Below are 20,007 nucleotides of genomic sequence, written 5' to 3'. Positions count from 1 at the left end.
ACTCTTATGAACATCTTGTACTTAGAGCTCTAAGTAGGAGTCTGACTGGTTCCTTAGGCTAAATCCCCCGAAATGTAATTGGCTTTTGGTTTTTGATAGGAGTTGCCAGAGTGCCCCTCAGAAAGTCCAGCCCAGTGTAGTGCTTTGAGTTTATATTTTTAGCCATGAAAATGTATGTCCAGAATGAAAAGAAGTTCTGACCTGTTTATAGGAAAACGGAGTACATTCCATGCCAGAAAGTACTTGCCAGAGGGGAAGGGGAGAGAATATGAACAGACGGCTGGGGAAGAATAGTTCCAGAGTTGCCAGAAAGGATACGAAGCTTTAACAAGCCCCTTACATTCAGAGCTTTGTGCTTATTGTGCACACCTTCTCCTAGAATATCCATGCAGTCCCATCTAATACAATGTTTCCTCTTTCCCTCAGGTCCAAATTCCTGCAGGCTGCTCAGGCAGAGCCCAGCCAGGGAACCCACACTTGGAAGGAAAAGAGAGGCTGGGAAAAATTCCACTCTGACTTGCCTTCTTGTCTTGTTCGATTCCCACAGAATCTATCGCTGTGTGGCCCCAGGAAATTAAACTGATGAGACACCCAGATCCAGGTCACTATTAGTGAAAAGAAGTAATGGTCTAGTTAATTGCAGAGCTGTCCAAGGTGGGGTGGGGATTCTGCCTGGGGCAAAGTTCCAGAAACTATGTGCGAAACTGGTTGGGGTAATTGACGAGGTTTGGGGCATTGTGCAACCCCCGGTTACCAGGCCTCCAGGCTGCCAGGGCCCAGCTCCCAGAGTTGGCTTGAAGGGTTGGCTTGGCAGCTCCTAGAATCAGGCAGGGAAGGTGAAACCTGGGAACACGGAGCACATCAAGTGAATTTATCCCATAAGGTAAACTCAATATATACCCTGGGATGAAAACCGCAAGAGACGTGTCCCAAGGGCATGTCCACCTATATCCTGTTTTAAATTAAAAAAAAAAATGTAAAAAAATGCATAAAAATATGCATTAAAAATAGAGAGAGCACCATGTTTGCATGAACAATTTGTAATTCTCCTCGTGCAGAAGTTACTGGCAATGATCTGCTCCTCACTGGGCAGTGCGGGAAGCAAACCAATATGACCATTAGATCTGATTTAAATGCTTAGGGCACTAAATAGACACATATTTACATAATTAACCATCCAAACGAACACAAATAAAAGACCCAATTCCCTCAGCACTACAGCAGAGTCCAGAGCAGGCAGATGGTTCTGATCTTGGTCCTAACTGACCAAGGGTTTCCAACCAGGAACAGGCTTCCAAGAGGCTCCCACTTTGCTCATTCAAGACTCATTTCCCTGAACTGCCTGGACTTAAACGAAAAACAAGGAACAAGAACATCCTCGCACTGAAGATCATGGCTGAGACAGTGTTTCTACCTGGGTGCTTAACTCTCCTATGTCTCTGAAAGGGGAATATTCTAGCAGAAAAGAAAGGAGGCTTGGGTTCCAGCCCCAGTAGGTCAGTCGTCCAGTTGTGGAACCACAGGCAAATCTCTTTCCTTAGAGAGCATCAGCCCTCTGCACCTCAAACTTAGGAGCTTGAACTAAATGGTCTCCCAAGATCTCTCCTGCTCTAACATTATCAGCAAAAGCTCTCACCAAATAAAGAAGCTGAGAGCAAGAGCTCCTGTCTCGTGTACTTGTTGTGACTATTAATAATATAATGGGTATAAAACCAAATGTTTGGCACATAGTAAAAAGTGGAATAGAAGGTAGATATCTAGAAAGTTTACTCATTTTGGTTGACGTTAGTTGGGGGGCTGGCACGTGGTATGAAAAGTTCATTTTTATGTATTTTCCAGGTTTCACATTTCGCTGTAACACAAACGTAACTTCAGTGAAATCAACTGGAGAGCCCACAAAAGCCTTTCCAGTGGCCTCTACCAACCCCGGATTTAACAACATGAAGAGGGCTATTTAGACAGTTTAAGGCTACATATTTACAGATGGGATTTTAAGGGTGAAAGCCCATTTGTAACCCTAAGGTGTTTAAACAACCCTGCAATTTGATCTCAGATTCTGCCGGCACTGAGCTAACTCCCCCAGCCTCCTGTCTGCCATCGCAAGCCTGACTTCCAGGACCACCTGTCAGCTGCCGCAGTGGCTGGGGCTTTGTGAGACTCCCAGCTGTAACCTGATCCCCACAACTGCTCCAGGGACGCTGCAGCTGCCACACAATTTGTAAGTTTTATGGTGCTGTACAGTGGCTGGTGTTCAATGGCATGCCTCTGGAAAGTTTCCATTCATTCATCTGCTCATTCACCAAAACATGTTGAGTACTTACTAAGGGCCAGGCCCCGTGCTAACTAGGCACTGGGAACAGAAAGGGAGTAAAACAGGGGCTCTGTCTTGTGGGGCTTACTGATTAGCAGCAGGCATGGACAGACAAAGACATATTACAACTCGGCATCATGGTACGAGAATAGAAAGGGACATACACCTGAGAGAAAGTTGTTACCCATCCAAGGTGGGGGGTGGAGGAAGGGTCGATTTCCCACAGGGGTGACACGTGAGTGGACTGTGAAGCACTTCTCTTGGCTGCTCTACCAAGTCTTTGTCTAGTCAAATGAGTGCTCGGTTTCTTATTCACCTCATCTCTGTAGCCACGCCTCCTACCCCCAACACACACAGAGGCACCTAATTTCAACCTGAAATCCTGCTATTTCTTCTTCTGCCTGCTTTCTCTGTCCCACAGCTTGGGTCCAAACCATAATCGCTGCACACATGGACTCCTGCCTCCCAATCAGCTCCCCTTCCTCCAGCCTGTGGGGGGTCCCCTCTCTTCTATTGGACACACATCATCTAGAATCATCTTCCTCCAGTGTCACTTAGATCACATCGCTCTCCTCTTCACACACCCATAAAGGCTCCCAGCTGCCTCCCAAATCATATTAAAACTCCTCCTGTCTTGGGCTTCAAAGCCCACTACCAATTAGCCCTGCTTTGCCTAACTGCCATCCTTCCTGCTAAGCTCAGGTTGGTGCGCTCCGCTTTAGCCAGGCAAAACTCTTCCACCTGCTTCTTTCCACCTGCACTGCTGTCCCTAAGCACGGGGCTGGCTGAGATCACTGTGTGGGGGCACAGACTCACGGTCGTGGGGGGGGCGTGTGTGAGGGGGCAGTTTGCAGGGGAGGGAAGAAGAGACAAGGGAAGCCGACTCTTCCCAATATTCCGTTATAGGAGAAAGCTGTAAAACAAGAGGACCAAGGGTAAAGATGAAACACCAAGGAGAGAGTGGAGTGGACGGCTAACAAGCAAGGAGGACCACGAACCAGTGTGCAGATGCTGGCTGTGGGAGGCTGAAAGGGAAAGCAAGCCAACCCTTGCTTGAACGGTGTTTCCCTGCCTCCCTGCCTTCCTTCTGTATCGCCCAGTCCCTTCGACCTGTAAACTGAATCAGGACACTCCTATCCTTAAGCCCCCTGCCAATAACTTCTCAGGGTCGAACATAGCTCTGGCGTCTTTTACTCTGATGGCTGTGGTCTGATTCTTCTTCCTTGTCTAGTGTCACCTCATACCACTTTCCCCACTATGCTCTAGACCCTCTGGTTGTTCCTCCAGGCTCAGGAATATTCTCCTCCCCACCCCCCCCCCCCCTCCACCACTCCCCTGCAGGGCCTTTGCACATGCTGTTCCCTCTGCCTGATACCTTCTTGATCACATTCGTCACCTGACTCTTTTCATCATTCAGGTCTCAGCTTCTGTGTCCCCTTCTCTGCCCACCTTCACAAAAATCCCGTGACAATCCTGTCTGTTCCTTTCATAGTATTAGTTACATTGTGTAAATCTACACATAAGAATTCATTTTCTCACCGTAGCCACCTCCACTAGCAGGTTGTAAGCTCTCTGAAACCATTTGTCTTGTTCACTGATGTACCCCTACAAAGCACCTGGCACAGGGTAGGAACTAAGACCTTGGTCACTCAGGATTATCTGGATTTCTCCAAAGCACAGGCACCCTATGATTGGTCCAAGTTTTGGTCAAGAAGAAACACTCTGGCATTCTAGAAACCTTCCCCCTGAAATGCCTCACACACTCAATCCACCAGGCCACTATATCTTGGCTTTCAAAATCTGTTCCAGAATCTCCTATTTCCAAGACATTTTTCGAAACTACCCCCTCCTGAGTCTGGTCCAGGACTTACAAACTGAAGCACCTACAGACACAGGCAAGTAATTGGGAGGGATGGGCCAGTAGGGAGAGCTAGGACCATGCTTATGTCCCATCTAAAGGGAGACAGTCCCTGCTCAACTCTAGTGGGTGTTAATATGCAGGAAAAGCAGGCCCCGCATTGTTAGATCTTCCAATTTTTCAAAAAAGCTTTAAACAATCTGAATTTCCATATGACGCATCCAGATTTTTTAGAACATGTAGAGGCATATTTCTGCAATTCCTATCAGCCTGATGGTCAACTTCTGCTCTATTCTTCCAGGGAAGGTGCCCGCCACTTGAGTTCCTATGTGGAGGGCATGCTTACATTCCCATGTCCTGTGGTCAAGGCCGGGCTTCTCCTAGGGCAGAAGTTATGCCTTTGCCTTCTTTGCAATCCCTCCAAAGCACCTAAGTGAGCGCTGAACACGATTCTCCCTGTCAACGCTGGTGCCTAACAAAGCGTTTCTTACAAAGGCAGCAACCGGCTTTGCTGTTTTGTGAACAGAAGCCTTGCCTGTTACACTCAGCAGCACAGCACTTCACACAAGGCTCATATATTTCGTTCATTAGACCTTCATCCCTCAATCAGGGTGAGAGTTACAGACTCTGTCTCCTTCATCCATTCTCCTTCTGCTTTAATTTCTTGTTGAAAAGTATGCCCATCCTTTGTTCTAAATTCCAATCTCTTTTGTGCTATGATGATAATGTTAACTTTGTAATTGTGCATAAGTCAGCAAACCAGAGTAATGCCTTATTCATCCAGCATCGTCAGGAAATGAGGTGTTCCACGTAATTAAATTGTCCAGATAACTAGAGCTAACCAACATTTTAGAGATCAGCGTTTAAAAAGAGTAAATGGAAACATCCCCGAATGCATTATATACTCTCTTGCCTTATTTATTTTAAAATCATTTCATGTCATTTTTTTTTCCAGCAGAGAAACAAAAGAGTAGAGAGTGATCATCATGTCTTCCTCCTCCTGGTGCCCCAGCCTCCCACTTCCTATCCCTAACAGATGCTACGTAACTGCCATTACCAGGTTATGGGGGGGGGAATCTCTCTCCTCAGGTTTTTTTTGTCACATAAGGTGACGTGCTAGGACACTGTGCTGCACCCTGCCTTTTAAGATCTTATACCTCAGTCATCACTCTTCATCAGTACATACAGACATGCTTCATTCTTTATAACGGCAGCATTATTGTGTGGGTGCAGCATAATTTAAACTGTCCCTACCGATAGGCATCTACCTGTATCCAACCTTCTGCTGTTCTAAAATATGCCACAAAGATACTGTAATCATAATCTCTGTATTTACTTCATTTTGTACATGTTTGAGTATGTCTGTGGGTTAAAATCTCAGAAGCACTGGGTCTAAGAAAGACCATGTGCATTTGTAATTTTGGTAACTACCGTTACATCGCCCCTCACAGAGTATGTATCTGTCATTCTCTCTTGCCATCACTGTATGAGCAGACCTGGTTCCCCACACTTTCAGTGGCATGATCTGCAACCAAGCTCTCCTTTTGAAGTTTTGTCAATCAGTGAGTAAAGAATATTAACTCATTTGTTAAAAAAATATTTATATTGTGGAATGTGGCTTTTGTAAAGTGCCCATCTTTGTCTCTTCTAATATTTGGCTTGGGGTGCCTGGGTGGTTCGGTCGGTTAAGCATCCAATTTTGGCTTAGGTCATGATCTCGTGATTTGTGAGTTCAAGCCCCGCATGGGGTGCCATGCTCATGGCTCAGAGCCTGAAGCTTGCTTTGGATTCTGTGTCTCCCTCTCTCTCTCTGCCCCTCCCCAACTTTTTCTCTCTCTCACTCTCTCAAAAATAAACATTAAAAAATATATGGTTTGGTTTGACTTTGACGTTAGGATTGCAACATCTACTTTCTTATTGTTTCCATTTTTTTATAATCTTTGTCCACTCTTTTTTCAAATTAAGAGACTTTATTTTTAAGTTTATTTATTTTAAAAAAGAGAGATAAAGTGAGCATGAGCAAGGGAAGGGCAGAGAGAGAGAGAGACAGAGACAGAGACAGAGACAGAGAGAGAGAGTATCCCAAGCAGGTTCCGCATTGTCAGGGCAGAGGCCAAAGCGGGGTTTGAACTCGTGAACTGTGAGATCATGACTTGCGCTGAAATCAAGAATTGGACGCTTAATCAACAAGCCACTGAGATGCCCCAAGACATTATTTTTTGAGATAAATATCAGGTTTACAAAAAGATTGAACCAGAGGTACAGATTTCCCGTATACCTCATCTCTGCCCCACCCCCCACCACATAGTTTCCCCTCTTATTAACATCTCACTTTAGTGTGGCCTATTTGTTACAATTAATGAAGCGATACAGACACATTATTATTAACTAAGTTGTTCACTCTTTGTGTTTGGGTTTTGATATATGCATAATGTCACGTATCCACCATTACAGTATCATACAGAATAGTTTCCCTGCCTTAAAAATTCTCTGTACTGTACCTGTTCATTCCACCTCACCATCCCCGACCCCTGCTAACCACTGATCTTTTCATTGTCTCCACAGTTTTACCTTTTCCAAAAGTCATACAGTTGGAGTCATACAATATGTAGGCTTTTCAGATTGGCTTCTTTCATGTACAATTAGGCATTTAAAGGTCCTCCACACCTTTTCGTGGCTTCACAGCTCATTTCTTGTTGGCCCTGAATAATATTCCACTGTCTGGCTGTATCACAGTTTCTTAATTTATTCACCTATTGAAGGACATCTTGGTTGCTTCCGATTTAAGGTAATTACGACTAACGCTGCTATAAACATTCATGCGGAGATTTTTGCAGAAACGTAAATTTTTTGTTTCATGTGGATAAATACCTAGAAGAAGCACGTTTCCTGGATTGTTCAGTAAGAGTACATGTAAGTACTGTTTCCCAAAGTGGCTCAACCACTGTGCGTTCCCACAGGCACCGAAGGGGAGTTCCTGTTTCTGTGCATCCATGGCAGCATTTAGTGTCGTCACTGTTTCTGATTTTAGCCATTGTCATATGTGGATAGTAAGATCCAGTATCCAGTGGTGTTGTTTCAGTTTGTAATTCCCCAACAACATATGATATTGAGCATCTTTTCACATATTTATTTGCTACCTGTATATCTTCTTTGGTGACCTATCTGTTCAGATCTTTTGTCTTCCTTTTAATTGGGTTGTTTATTTTTACTGTCAAGTTTGAAGAGCTTTTGGTATCTTATGGTTATACCTTTAAATGATATTTGTTTTGCAAATGTTTTCTCCTGTTCAGAGGCTTGTCTTTAACTCATACTTTTAATTTGCAGCTTCGTCGTGCAGAATGAGGTCGAACACCTTTTCATATTTCAAGGACTGTTTATATTTTTCTTCCAGTGTCTTGTGCTGTCGTATCCTTTGCTCCTTTCATGTTACTGATTTAACCACCCTAAGAAAATCTAACCATTATTTGATAATTGGATCATTAGCATGAACATGGATTGCTACACTACTGTGATTGTCCAAGCTGCTTTGCTCTCTTGGGCTCTTGTATCCGGTGTTTTGTTTTGTTTCGTTTTTTTTCCTTAAGTTTCCTCTTTTCTCCCTAGGTTTTAGGATCAGTGCCATCACTTTTTGTTTCCCTCAAACCTCTGTCTTTCAAAATCTCTGCTCCATCTTGTAATTGAGTTTCTGATACTTAAACAGTATAATTTGTTATAATAGCCTTATTCGTGGGTCAATTTCCTAGGTCACGCAGCACATGGACTTTAGACATCTATTCTGGCCATTCGAGGGTCTTTATCAGGCCCCACTTCTTGGCCTCCTTCAGAATATTCAGAATCATCCACCAAATGAATTTCTAGTTCAAGCATTCTCTGCCAGGACATTGGAGGGTACTCATAGGGGAGAACCCTGAGTTAGGAGAGGGGCCCACATGCTTCTATGTTTCTAGACACATGAATATGATGGCCTTGAACTGGGCAGTTTGTTCTCACTCTCTAAAGCAGGAATGTGAACTTCTATTTCTGGAAAACTTTAAACAAATGAATTGCCAGCGGTATCTTCCTGCGGAGGCCCCTGCAAAACCTGTACACAGCATGCACATTTCCGTGTGGCTTTGTGACTTACACGGGACGGGAACCCACTGCTGCTGCCATGGTGGCCCCGCTCCCTCCCATAGATGGCAGTAAACACACTTTTTAGCACTTGTCTTCATCTTCCTAGGAAGTGGGCTCCTTCAGGGAAAGAAAATGAAATGCAGAATCTGTGGAGTAATAATTAGCACACGGAATCTAGTCATTTGAAAAATTGGCAAGAAGCCTTATTGAAGGAGGTAATAATAGTCATATTTTGCACTTCTAATAAGGCCTTTTATCTCTAGGCCTCTGAGAGCCTGTCTGAGTCATGTAAAGGGAAAAAAAAAAAGAAAGAAAAAAAAGAAACAGAAACAGAAAAACCTGAGCTAGGTCAGAAGTCAGGAAACCAGGGCTCTGTTTGACATTCTGTAAGCCTCTGTCATCTCACAGTGAAGGCAGAGCGTCTCCCATGCATCAAAACACTAGGAATTTGTGCTGGTTAGAAAAGGAAAGGGGGCCGTGGGCCATGAGATAAATCCCACATTCCCAGTGCATACGGAAAACATGCCTCTCTCAAAGTTGTTTTTCTGTGAAAATAACAATAGAGCTTTAAATACTTTGCCTCCCATAAACACACAGACAGCATTATTATTCACAGAGAGCTAGACAAATTGAGGAAGAGTTTTTCTATCCTCTTCCGTGTATCAAGGCATAATTATCAGCACATCCTTGTATTTATTCCTATGAGGCTGGAATAAATACTGTTGCTGATGGATATCAGTCCTGTGAACTTGGTATCATTCATTCTTTATCGCTGGCAGTGGTGGTTGCAGAAGAAAACAGCTCCAAACATGTGTACACAGCAAATGCCTTAAATCTACAAGATACGGCTGTCCTCCTTGTCCCGCATTAAACCTGCATCTTCAATTTCCCACACAAACTCCAGATCTATTGAAATCTTGGAACATTAAAATTCTCCTTCATTGTTGTCAAGGTTTAGTAACTTGACAACCGGAAGACAGACTCCCTGACTGTTTGAGAGAATGTAGGTCTGTAAATAAAGAACAGCTTCTTCTGGTGCATTAAAATTTGCTTGAGGTTGGGCAGAAAGAATGCACTTTAGAATAACCACTCTTTGGCCGTGTGACTTTGACTTTGGGCAAGCGAATTAACCTCTCTGAGATCAATTTCTTCACTGTCGCAATTCTTACCTCACAGAAGTTGGCTTACAGATTAAATGAAATCATGAATATAAAAGCACTTAACATAGCACCTGTCACTCAACAGGTATTCAATAACTATCGGTTATTAAAAAACAGATACACATACACATACAAACATATATACCAATCACACACACACACACACACACACACACACACACACACACAGATTTCTACTGGGCTTTCCTGAATCTCAGAGATTTAGGTAAATTGGTTCAAATCCCCAAATTCTGAACCCATCAGTCATCCTCACAATTCCTACAAGTTCATGACCTTACCTCCTCTTGATTTCCTCCAATTCTCCTAAATCCAAAAGTCTGAGGTTAATTTGGTGCCCCGCTAGCTAGTACATGAAAAAAGTCCTGTCCTTTTACACAATCTGGTAAGTTGATCAGAGATTCACATTTGATAAGAGACGGGATCTTGTACCTCTCAGCTTTCTGTCATTTTCTGGCCTCCCCTCATGCCCACTATCTTCTGAAAAGTGCAGGCTTACAACATGAAACTCACACACCCATGTCACCCTGTCCCCGGAAGCACAGCCCAGTCCTCCGCCACCCTCTGCAGCCACTTTTCAGGTGGAGAATAGTTCCAGCTGACCAAGTGAATTGTGTCAGCCTCCTTGGAATCCTCGAAAATATAATTTCTTCCTTCTTCTTACCTTATGGCTATTAATTCACTATAAAACTCAGTAGTTAAATTTTCCTAGATAATGCCATTTCCTTTATACTGTGGAACAGTCTATTCTTACACTTTTACATGTAAGAACATACATATAAACACAGTAACATTATTTCATACCCTAAGAGATATATCAGAAGCTATTCTTTTAAGGATTACTTAGGGTTTTTTATTTTTTTTTCTTTTTAGAATTTTAAATGTTTGTATGCAAAGATTTTCCATTCATTGAATTCATCCTTTTCTGATTTTTTTCTCTACCCAGAACACAACTTCATCTTTTCTTGGTGGTCCAGTCATCAGTATACATAATTGTGATGATGCTTTGCCCTCTGGGAGTATTGATTGCTCTGTACAGGGCTATTTGCCCCTGTACTAGATAACCTCAGCTTCTTGTGTATTTAGAGTTGCTGTGTCTGGATGTTGGGGTTTTCCCCTATGCTATTGTCTCTTTGTCTCTTTTGCTCTTATTAACGTACACTGTCTCCAGAAGTAATTCTTCCCTCTGCAGTCTCCTGTCTCAAGATTGATGAAAACATGGCAAACATTAAGGTGGTTTCAAAGTCAAAACCACTGGCAGAGAATCCCTTCTATCAACTGTCCTGTGAACAGACTGTGTGAGCCTTGCTACACAGACCTCCTTCTAGACATGCTAAGTGGCTCCATCATTTTTTGCTGAGCTCTTCTGGTTTCTGGCTAGATTTTAGATTATTTAAATCCTATAGAAAATGAGCTGAGAGGAGCGAAAGCTTTCGCTATATTGTTTTTCCATTGATCTCAATTTAAAATCCCAGATCAATGACATCTGAGGGTTGAGATCTAGTTGATTCCCATGGATACCATATACCAGGGAGCACTTGCTCTGACTGGTTGGGGCCCTGGCCAAACCAGTTGTAAGCTTTGGTTTACAAATGGTTTGTAAATTGTGAATGTCAGCCTGGGGCATACTACTCTAAGACTTAAGGAAGATTTAATATAATGAAAATTTTAAATCAAAATATTTCCTATGAAGGCAAAAATAATCACCAACCAGAGGGCATAAGTAAGGCCAGACTATTTTAGGTGATCAGATTATATTCTCATTACCATGATGCATAGTCCAAAGTAAGAAAAAAGTTTTCTTTTCTTCATGCCCTCCCTCCTTGTGTCTTTCCTCCTTGCCTCTCCCCTTTTCCCTTTCTTTATATACAAATCAGTGATTCTCTCTCTCTCTCTTTTTTTTATAGATGGCAGGAAAATTTTTTTTACCAAAATGCTTTCATTTAGGCTGAGACAAACTATTTAATAAATGCCAGTAGCAAGAAACTTTTTCCTTTCTAATTTTGAGAGTAACTATGCTGATTTAAAACAATGTACTATCTCACAGAATTTTCACATTATGAACCTGTTTCTCCAAGAGTTTCACATTGTTAACACTTGAGAATTAAGCTCCCCCCATGATGTTCAGGATACACTTAGGAATCCTCTCTCTTGTTGTGCTCTGGGGACAAGGATGACGGCAAAGGGATGCTACATGACCATTGGTACAGGGTACGGTACGGAACAGGGACAGTGGCCACAGGAGATGCTGGAAGTCCACCCCACATGGGCAACATTCCTGAAAAGGTCCCCCCTTGCAAGTTATACATGCATACTCTATACACTTGTCTCTCAGGCAAGATGTCACAGCAATACAGTTACGGGATGGACTGCCTGAGTTAAAATTCTGACCTCAGGGAAGTCACTTAACCTCTCTGTGCCTCCATTTGTTTATCCTTAAAAAAGTAGATGGTAACAGCGCTTCCTTCGCAAGGTGGCTTTGAAGTTACTGGAACTGATACATATAAAATCCCTAGAACAAAGCCCGAAACACAGTAGCAGTATCTCAGTGTTTGGTTTTTGATTTTTGGTTCTTTTAATTGTGTTCAGGATGTGCACTAAGGACCTCTAGAATGAGCCAGTGTAGCTGTCACATGGATTTTTTAATTTTTATTTAAAAAATTTTTTTAATGTTTATTTATTATTGAGAGACAGAGAGAGACAGAGCATGAGCATGAGAGGGGCAGAGAAAGGAGACACAGAATCTGAAGGAGGCTCCAGGCTCTGAGCTGTCAGCACAGAGCCTGATGCAGGGCTCAAACTCACAAACCCAGTGAGATCATGACCTGAGCGGAAGTCAAATGCTTAACTGACTGAGCCACCCAGGCGCCCCTCGCATGAATTTTTAAGAGCTTGTGTACTGGAATCCATCTCCCGCGATTCTGGCATCCACTCTCTGGCATCTCAGCGGCATGACCTTGAGCAAATTGCTCAAGCACTCTAAGCTTTAGTTTCCTTGTCTGTAGATGCGGTTAATTATAACACCTTCCTCATCGGGCTGCTATGGAAATGAAATGTATGTAAAAAACCCACAAGATGCCTGGCACATAGAAAGTGCTCCACAAATGTTAGCCAAGGAGATGTTAAGAGAGGAGGAGGGTGTCAATGACACAAGGACTTGTCTACTGAGAAATTTTAAAAGGCAATTTTCATATTTCCCCTTGGGGAGTGAGGGAGCCAGCCAGAGCTGTTTTTTGGGAACTGAGGGACATAGTTCACATCATTGTTTCTGGGCTTAGTTGGAGGATGAGGAGGAGAGCAAATGAAAGCAAAATGAGCCTTGGGGCCCCAAATTTTGTAGGTACTCAAGTTGAAACATCTCCAGAATGGGAGTCTGGGGATTTACCCTGCAACCTCTGACCTAGAGCAAAGGCCCTAAACCAGGGAGATAAATAAATAGCCCTGGTACAGGACTCAGGTCAAAGAAGACAAGGGCCTGGAAGAAACTAGGGTTCTACTGTCTGGGTTTTCTTTTAATTCTCAAGCCTATTTTCCTGAGAGAGGCCAGGGGAGGGCGACTGATATGGTTTAGCTTCCATTCTGCTACGTCGTTCACCTTGGAATGTCTTCTTTCCTTTTCCCTGGAACATTCCTATCTCCCTTTCAAGGCCAGGTTCAACTGTCCCTCCAGAAGGCCAGTCCTCCCTAGCTGCACTGTCTGTTACGGAGGTAGGAGAGGTTGCGGAGGGACCGTGACATTTTGGAAATAGCTACTTACCTCGGACTCCTGGGATTTCTATTTGCCACAACACACCCTGTGAATTTTTGCATCTGCTGTGACTTGTCGTCCTTCTAAGTGCCTGGATGGAAATGGGAAGACAAGGAACAGACAACTGTAGGTTTTCTAAGAATTTGAAGGTCTGTGTCAAGCAATACGGCTTTGTTTTCTGCCCGGTATTGATTGTGAAGATCCGATGGCAAAATGGGAGCTGTTTGAGAATAGAGACCCTGCCTTCCTGACCTGTGACTGATGCCCAGCATTCGACACCTAGTGAGTTGTCTTCTGAGACTGACGCCGTCCAACAGTACGATTGGGGTCAAGTCCCTGTACACCCTGAGCCCAAAACTATCTCTGTCACTGTCTCCCATCTTCCAAATATAGCCCTCTCAGGTCATGTGAATCTAGTCCACAACACTTCCTAATATTATTCTTGTCTGCAGACAACTGCAGACAACACCCACCCTCACCTCCTCCCAAATATATCCCTGTCCTTGGCCCACCCTGTTTCTCTTATACCTTGCTTCTGATGGCTCTTCCTAACTCATTCAAGTTCATCAACACTCCTTTTAAAATGCTGTCCACGGAACTGAACTCATTCTCCCCTCCTCCGGCCTGCTGCCCTTCTGCCTTCTCGTCTCTTTGTTAATTGAACCAGCCGTCATTCACGCCGACTACTTCGCGCTCGTTACCGCACCTCCTCCATCATCTCCCCCACTTGCCTCCCGTCAGGCACTAAGTCCTATTGATTGTTCCGACTAAATATTGAACAACTATAGTAGGTATTCAGACAGTATGTGGTGAAGGAATATAAATGAATAAAATTCATCACTTTACATTCATTCCTGCTAGTTCTGCCTTGAGCGAGAGTTTTGCTTTGCTTTGCTTTTATTTTTAAAAATTTCAAATGTACAGAAAAGTTGAAAGAAATTGTGATGAACATCCATATACTATTCCCCTAGATTCATCAACTGTTTACATCTTGCCTCAATTTCTTCATTTCTCTCTCTCCCTCCCCAACACACACACACACTTGCAAAAATGTGCTGACAAATGATTTGAAAATTAGTCGCAGGCATTGTGACATATCATCTTTAAACACTGCAGCACACATCCCCTAAGAAGAATGAAATTCTCCCTAGGAAACAAGTTATTTCCCAGAAATAGCTTTAGGTCCATGACTTCCTTGAGATCACATGCAAAATGTGGAACCTATGAGACGTTTTCTGGAAAGGAAGTTCACAGCGGGCCCCACCTCCAGTATCTCCCTCTCTAACCCAAGTAGGCCAGCAGTCTGATCAGTTGTGGGGGGTTAGCCACCTTGGACTAGTACTAACTCGGAAGCTACCTAAAATACATTTAATGGCTTCCTCCTATTGGCTGCATGAGAAAGTTAAGGTTTCTTAGCATAACACCGAGAACTTTTGCGATCGTGCTCCTGAGGACATTTCCAGTCTCGTCTTCCACAGCTCTCTGCTCCCCAAAGGAAACTGGCCACATGTCTCCATCCCAGTCATGCTCTGAGCTTAACCTCAACCCACCCCCACTTCCTACCCACTTCCTGTCTTGGCAAATTTCTACTTTCCTTTCAAAACCCAACTCTGAGTGGCCACTGCCTCTGAGAAGTCCTCTCCCACCTTCTCCCCGGTTGTTTCTCCTAACATTTACATAGTTGTTATATTATTTATTGCTTCCATAGCTTCATGCTCAGTGATATTGTGAAGCACTCAATGTGCAAGTAAGGAGATGCATGATGAAAGGGTCACACAGCCCGTGCCAACTGCCTGGACTCCCCATTCTCCTGCCACCCAGTTCTCTGAGGCACGTTTGCACCCTGACTCCGATGGGCTCTCCTGTTCTTGGACCTTGGATTTGCCTTCACCAAAGGCTTTTCTGTCTCTCCTCTTGTGATGCTCTTGGCTCCTGTAATTTTGGCAGATGACTTCACATCCACATCCGGACAGCCCCTTGGCTGTCCAAATTCAGCCACTTGAAAAGACAAACCTGCATCCAGACACGGTAAAGATTCCACAAGGTTTAGAGGGGCACAGATACCGGGAAGTGAGTATCTGTCCAGGCACTGAAACACCAGGAAAAACATGAGACAGAATCAGTTCCAAGGCTTCGTGAAAAAGTACGAAGCTGAACTGCAGGGCTGCAGCTACTGAGAACAGATATGAGGCTATGGAGGGGGGAACCATAAAAGCTGGCATCGGGAGCAGTGGGAGGTACCCTGGCAGCACCCCTGCACCGAGATGGGGATAGAGAGCACAGGCTCGAGGCTGTGTTCTTCGAGTTTTCTGGGGTGACTGGCTGTGCCTTTCCAACATTGGTACTGACACTCCGAAGCTAGAAATCAGATCCTGAGTTGCAAGGTGGCAAGCAGCTGGCCTTCTGGCTGGAGTCCAGGTCTGCAGCCCAGGTGAGACACCTGTGTTGCATTACTCCAAAGCAGAGTGTGGTCACGTGAAACAGAGCAATGGGTTGGACAGGGAGGGGTGACCGTTCTGCCGTGGGTCTAAACGCTTGCAGGAGGGGCTGCCAAAGAGGATAACGCAGGAGGGGTTGAGGAGTCAGAAGAGAGGGGTTGGAACAGCCTGCTGAGCCTCCAGCTTCCCCAGGGAGCAGCACCCCAGCAACCATGGGCCTGTGCTGGGAAGCTCAAAGGCTGCTAAGCTCTGTGCTAATGTCAAGGCGGACCTCAGCTGGCAGCGCCCTCCTCCTCCTGCTTCCCTGGTGGGTCGGCCCCTGTGGGAGGTCAGCCTATCTGCTTTCAGAAATGTGGCTGCCCCCAGCCTGTGTCCCACTTTGGTTCTCTTCTTCTCCCCCAGCAGGAGCGCCTGGGCCCCAGTGAGCGATGGTTCTGAACGGATTCAATCCCCTGTGCTCCAATCGGAATGCATTACCAGGCAGGGCGCGTCAGCTTGGCGATTTGGCTTCGACAATAAATCTCCTTGCTTTCATGAGTTTAAATCAGACTTTAAAACATCGCCCTTAATGTTCTTTTAATGCAGTTTTCTTCTGAATGAGTTCCCTTTAGGTCCAGTCCTTGTCATTAATACACTCTCTTGGCAAATGAAGGAGGGCTTCTTCGAGGAAAACCCTGCCAGTTTAGGAAACCAGTTGAATTGCCTTGGTGATGCCAGGAGCCTCTTTTGCATTTTACAAGGACACTTGAGAAAACAAAACTCTCTGACCGTAAATTTAATTTTCTCTTGACAGCCTCAGTGTCTCTGTAGCCCCATAAGTTATCCATTACTTCTTTCTTCTGTAATTAAAAATCAAGGGGGGAAATGTACAGGATTAACAAGTTCTAATTTCCATTGATGAGCTCTAAGAGCTTATCAATAATGGGATCAGAAAAGCCGCTTCGCCTAAGCTCTATTTTTCTAGGGTGTCTGATTTTGATGGAGAATCTCCCTTAGGGTGGAAAGTGCTGGCTTTCCAAGGAGTCCCATTGCCAAAGTCAGGAAGAAGGGGCAGGGCAGGCCAAGTAAGTCGTTAGCAGGAGTGAGCAGAAGAGTGGCCTGGGCTTGCAACTTTTACAGACTCAGCATTTGGGCTCCGGGGAGCTGATTACAGGGAAAGATTAAACAGGCTGTCTTTCACACACATGTTCCTTTTCTATGGATGGCTTCTGCAGAAAAGGAGCTTGCATGTATCTGCTTAGGAGGAAGAAAGATATTTCCAATTAAAAGAATATTGGTGGTAATTCCTTTTGAGTTATGCGTTTATAGATAGAAGTGCTTTATCAGGGGATGGGGACATCCATCCTGTTTATCACCCACAGGGATATAGCTGAGCATGGGTTTCTCCAAGAGACACTGAGCTGATCCATAGCATCTGGGCTGCGTCATTTCAAAAGCTGTGACACGCAGGCTCCCAGTGAATGTGACAAGCATGTGACAGGAATGAGCTGTTTAATTGACACGTGCAGGTTCCACAAAACTCCCAAACAATCAGGTGCATAAATATTTCAAGCCAGGATTTTTTTTTAAGATAGGGCAAGTGACATGTAGGAGAAGGAGCTCAGCCTCTGGCTTTGAGGTTCTTCTGTAGGAGAACCTGTTCTGCAGAAGAACAAAGTTCTCTAATATGTTCAACAGGGGTTGGGCTTATGAGTTTCAAGAAGAACATGGATGATTTGGTTCCAAAGCTTTCTTGCTTAGAGCTGGAAAGTTCAGGCTATCTCTGGACACCAAAAAAACGCACAGGATAGCAGAAAGGGCCAGCAGCCGGGGATTCTATCAAAGTGATACCAAGTTGGCTCCTGCCACAAAGAACGTCTTAAAGTAAGATTAGAGAGTCATAGACTACTGAGTTGTCCACTTTCAAGAGGTTACTTTTCTGAGTATCCTGGCAGCCTTCCGGCAAAGCATCCCTCCTTCCACAAGCAAGAACAGGCTGTAGTACAGCAAAGTTTAGGTGCCAAGAACAGTCTCATCTATAGACTATTGGAGGCATTAACACCTGTTAGAAGTGATAATCTCACTCTACTCAAATGGTTGTGTTTGAATAGAGGAGTCAACCCTTATCAGCTGTGTGACCCTGGGCAAATTACTTAACCACTCTGAGCCTCTATGTTCTTTTCTGTAAGATAAAGATGATTTTAGTCTCATTTCGTAGTTATTATGAGGATTAAATGAGTGAATATAAGTAAGTCATGCAGAACAGTGCCCAGCATGTAAGAGACACTCAGTAATTGTTAATAACTTGAATATTATACCATCAAAGCATAATATTTCAGATCTTACTAAAGGCAGTATGATTGGCTTCTCACAGCTCTCTCCAACTCTATGATGTTTATTTATTTTTCAGAGACAGAGAGACAGAAGATGAGCAGGGGAGGAGCAGAGAGAGAGGGAGACACAGAATCCGAAGTAGGCTCCAGGCTCCCAGCTGTCAGCACAGAGCCCGATGCAGCACTCGAACTCACAAACCGTGGGATCATGACCTGAACCGAAGTCAGATGTTTAACCGACTGAGCCACCCAGGCACCCCTCTAACTCTATGACTTTAAACAGCAAGACGGCCCATCCCACTGTTTTTAAAAAGTGGGGTGACTTTGGTGGTATCCAAGATGATCTTCGGAGGTTGTGTGGATGGACATTCTTAATAACTATGCATTTACTATGTATCGGGAAAAAATATCAAGTCCATTATTCTTTGAACGTTGCCGATCCAACTGAAGATAAGGCTTTTAAAAAGTGAACATGTGCTATGCAATATGGGCAAAATCATAATGACACTTGAGCTGAATCTTAAAGGGTAAGTAGGAGTGGCAGAGGGAATGCCTAGCAGGGGGACTATCTGTGCAAAGGACTGGAGAAAATTCAGCATAATAGCAAGGAAGAGAGACGGAACTGGAGAAGGAACAGTTAGAACATGGAGGGCCTTATATGCCATGTTAACAAGCCCCCCAGGTGATGGGAAATGTTAATGGATGGGGCACAAGGGGACTTAAAGAAGGAAGATGGTTAGGACACTTGCCAATTAAGAGATGAGGAGGATGGGAGTGGATGCAGTGGTTGCACAGGAAATGACAGAAGCAGGTGCAGTCAGTACACCTTTGAAAGGTAAAAGAAGATGCTCAAGATTCTATCTGGACATCCAAATAGACGCTGTGCTTATAAAAAAACCTGGGATTAAGGGGGTTGGTGATAAAGATGATCTCTGACTGATGGCAGGGTAAATGGGATCAATTTAGTTTGGGACTTTGATTTGAGTTCCCTTTAGCAGACAGATCTGGGCCAAAGTCTAATTCAAAGTCCATGGGAGGTAAGTAAGTGGAGATTCAGGGTGCTGGCTGGCTACTTGTTCAAGTGTGGTTAAGATGGGGAGAAGGTAGACCAAGGACAGCTCTGGGTCAAGGAGTGGAGAACCTTGAGTATGCCTGACAGGCTGACAGTGAGGAACCAGCAGAAGCAATGGGGAAGCTAAAGCTCGGCAGTGCCTTGGAGTCCCTGGGCTGACCTCATTGGTGTCCTCAGGGTGACTGTGAGTCTTCAAGCACTTATACATGCTTTTGTCTTGGCCTGTCTCTATCTTCCAGCCCACTCTGGCCAGCCTCCCATTGCTTCTGTCTATCCCTCCTTTCCTCCTTCATTCAGCAAATATTTTCTGAGCATCTATAATATGTCCCAGGGGCCAAGAGACAAATCATGGGGCACGTATTCTAGTGAAGGGAGGCAATCAACAAAACAAAAAGTAAAATGTGAACTGCACAGGATGGTGATAAATGTTCTTGATAAAAAAATAAGGCAGGAGAGGAAGAGATTGCTTTGTTGGGTGAGGGGTAGGAATAGCAATAACAAGTAAGGAGATCAGGAAAGACATCATGGAGAAGGCGGTATCTGTGTACAGATCTGGAGGAGATGAGGGACGGAGGGATATAAATATCAGGGGAAAATACGTTCTTCCTAGAGGGAATGGTGATACCAAATGTCCTGAGTTAGGAACAGCACAGAGACCTCCCCCCGCCACCCCGGAAGGTGTCCAAGGTGACACTGAAGAATCAGCACACATGTCATCAAGACTCCATCCAGGTGGAGTTTGTAACTCATTGTCTTTGTATCCAGGACAATCAGCACTTAGCCTTGATTATGACACAATTTTAAGTGAGCTACCATTTCACTGCTTATTTCTTCTTTGGCTCCTCATCCTTCTTGACCTCAAGCAATTGCTCCAGGGTGTACCCATTCGTGGGACCCACTTTCCTCCAAACCCATGGAGAGAACCTAGGGAACATAACATTCTTTCAACTTTTTGGTAGCAATCTGGTATCGTC

The 20,007-nt window shown here is 44.3% G+C and overlaps 1 long non-coding RNA gene across 2 annotated transcripts in view; it reads right to left on the bottom strand.

Annotated features, from left to right (window-relative positions):
• Positions 1 to 20,007, bottom strand: part of LOC125176853 (uncharacterized) — a 236,674-nt gene that overhangs the window by 31,526 nt on the left and 185,141 nt on the right. For both annotated transcript variants that reach the window (XR_007156416.1, XR_007156415.1), the window contains one exon: positions 13,221 to 13,302. This is a non-coding gene — a long non-coding RNA (uncharacterized LOC125176853). The remainder of the gene's footprint in view (positions 1 to 13,220; positions 13,303 to 20,007) is intronic.

The sequence above is a fragment of the Prionailurus viverrinus genome, chromosome A1 (genome assembly GCF_022837055.1).
Source record: "Prionailurus viverrinus isolate Anna chromosome A1, UM_Priviv_1.0, whole genome shotgun sequence".
Classification (NCBI taxonomy): Eukaryota; Metazoa; Chordata; class Mammalia; order Carnivora; family Felidae; genus Prionailurus; species Prionailurus viverrinus.
Note: the sequence above shows the minus strand (reverse complement) of the source record. Positions and strands in the feature narration are given on the sequence as shown.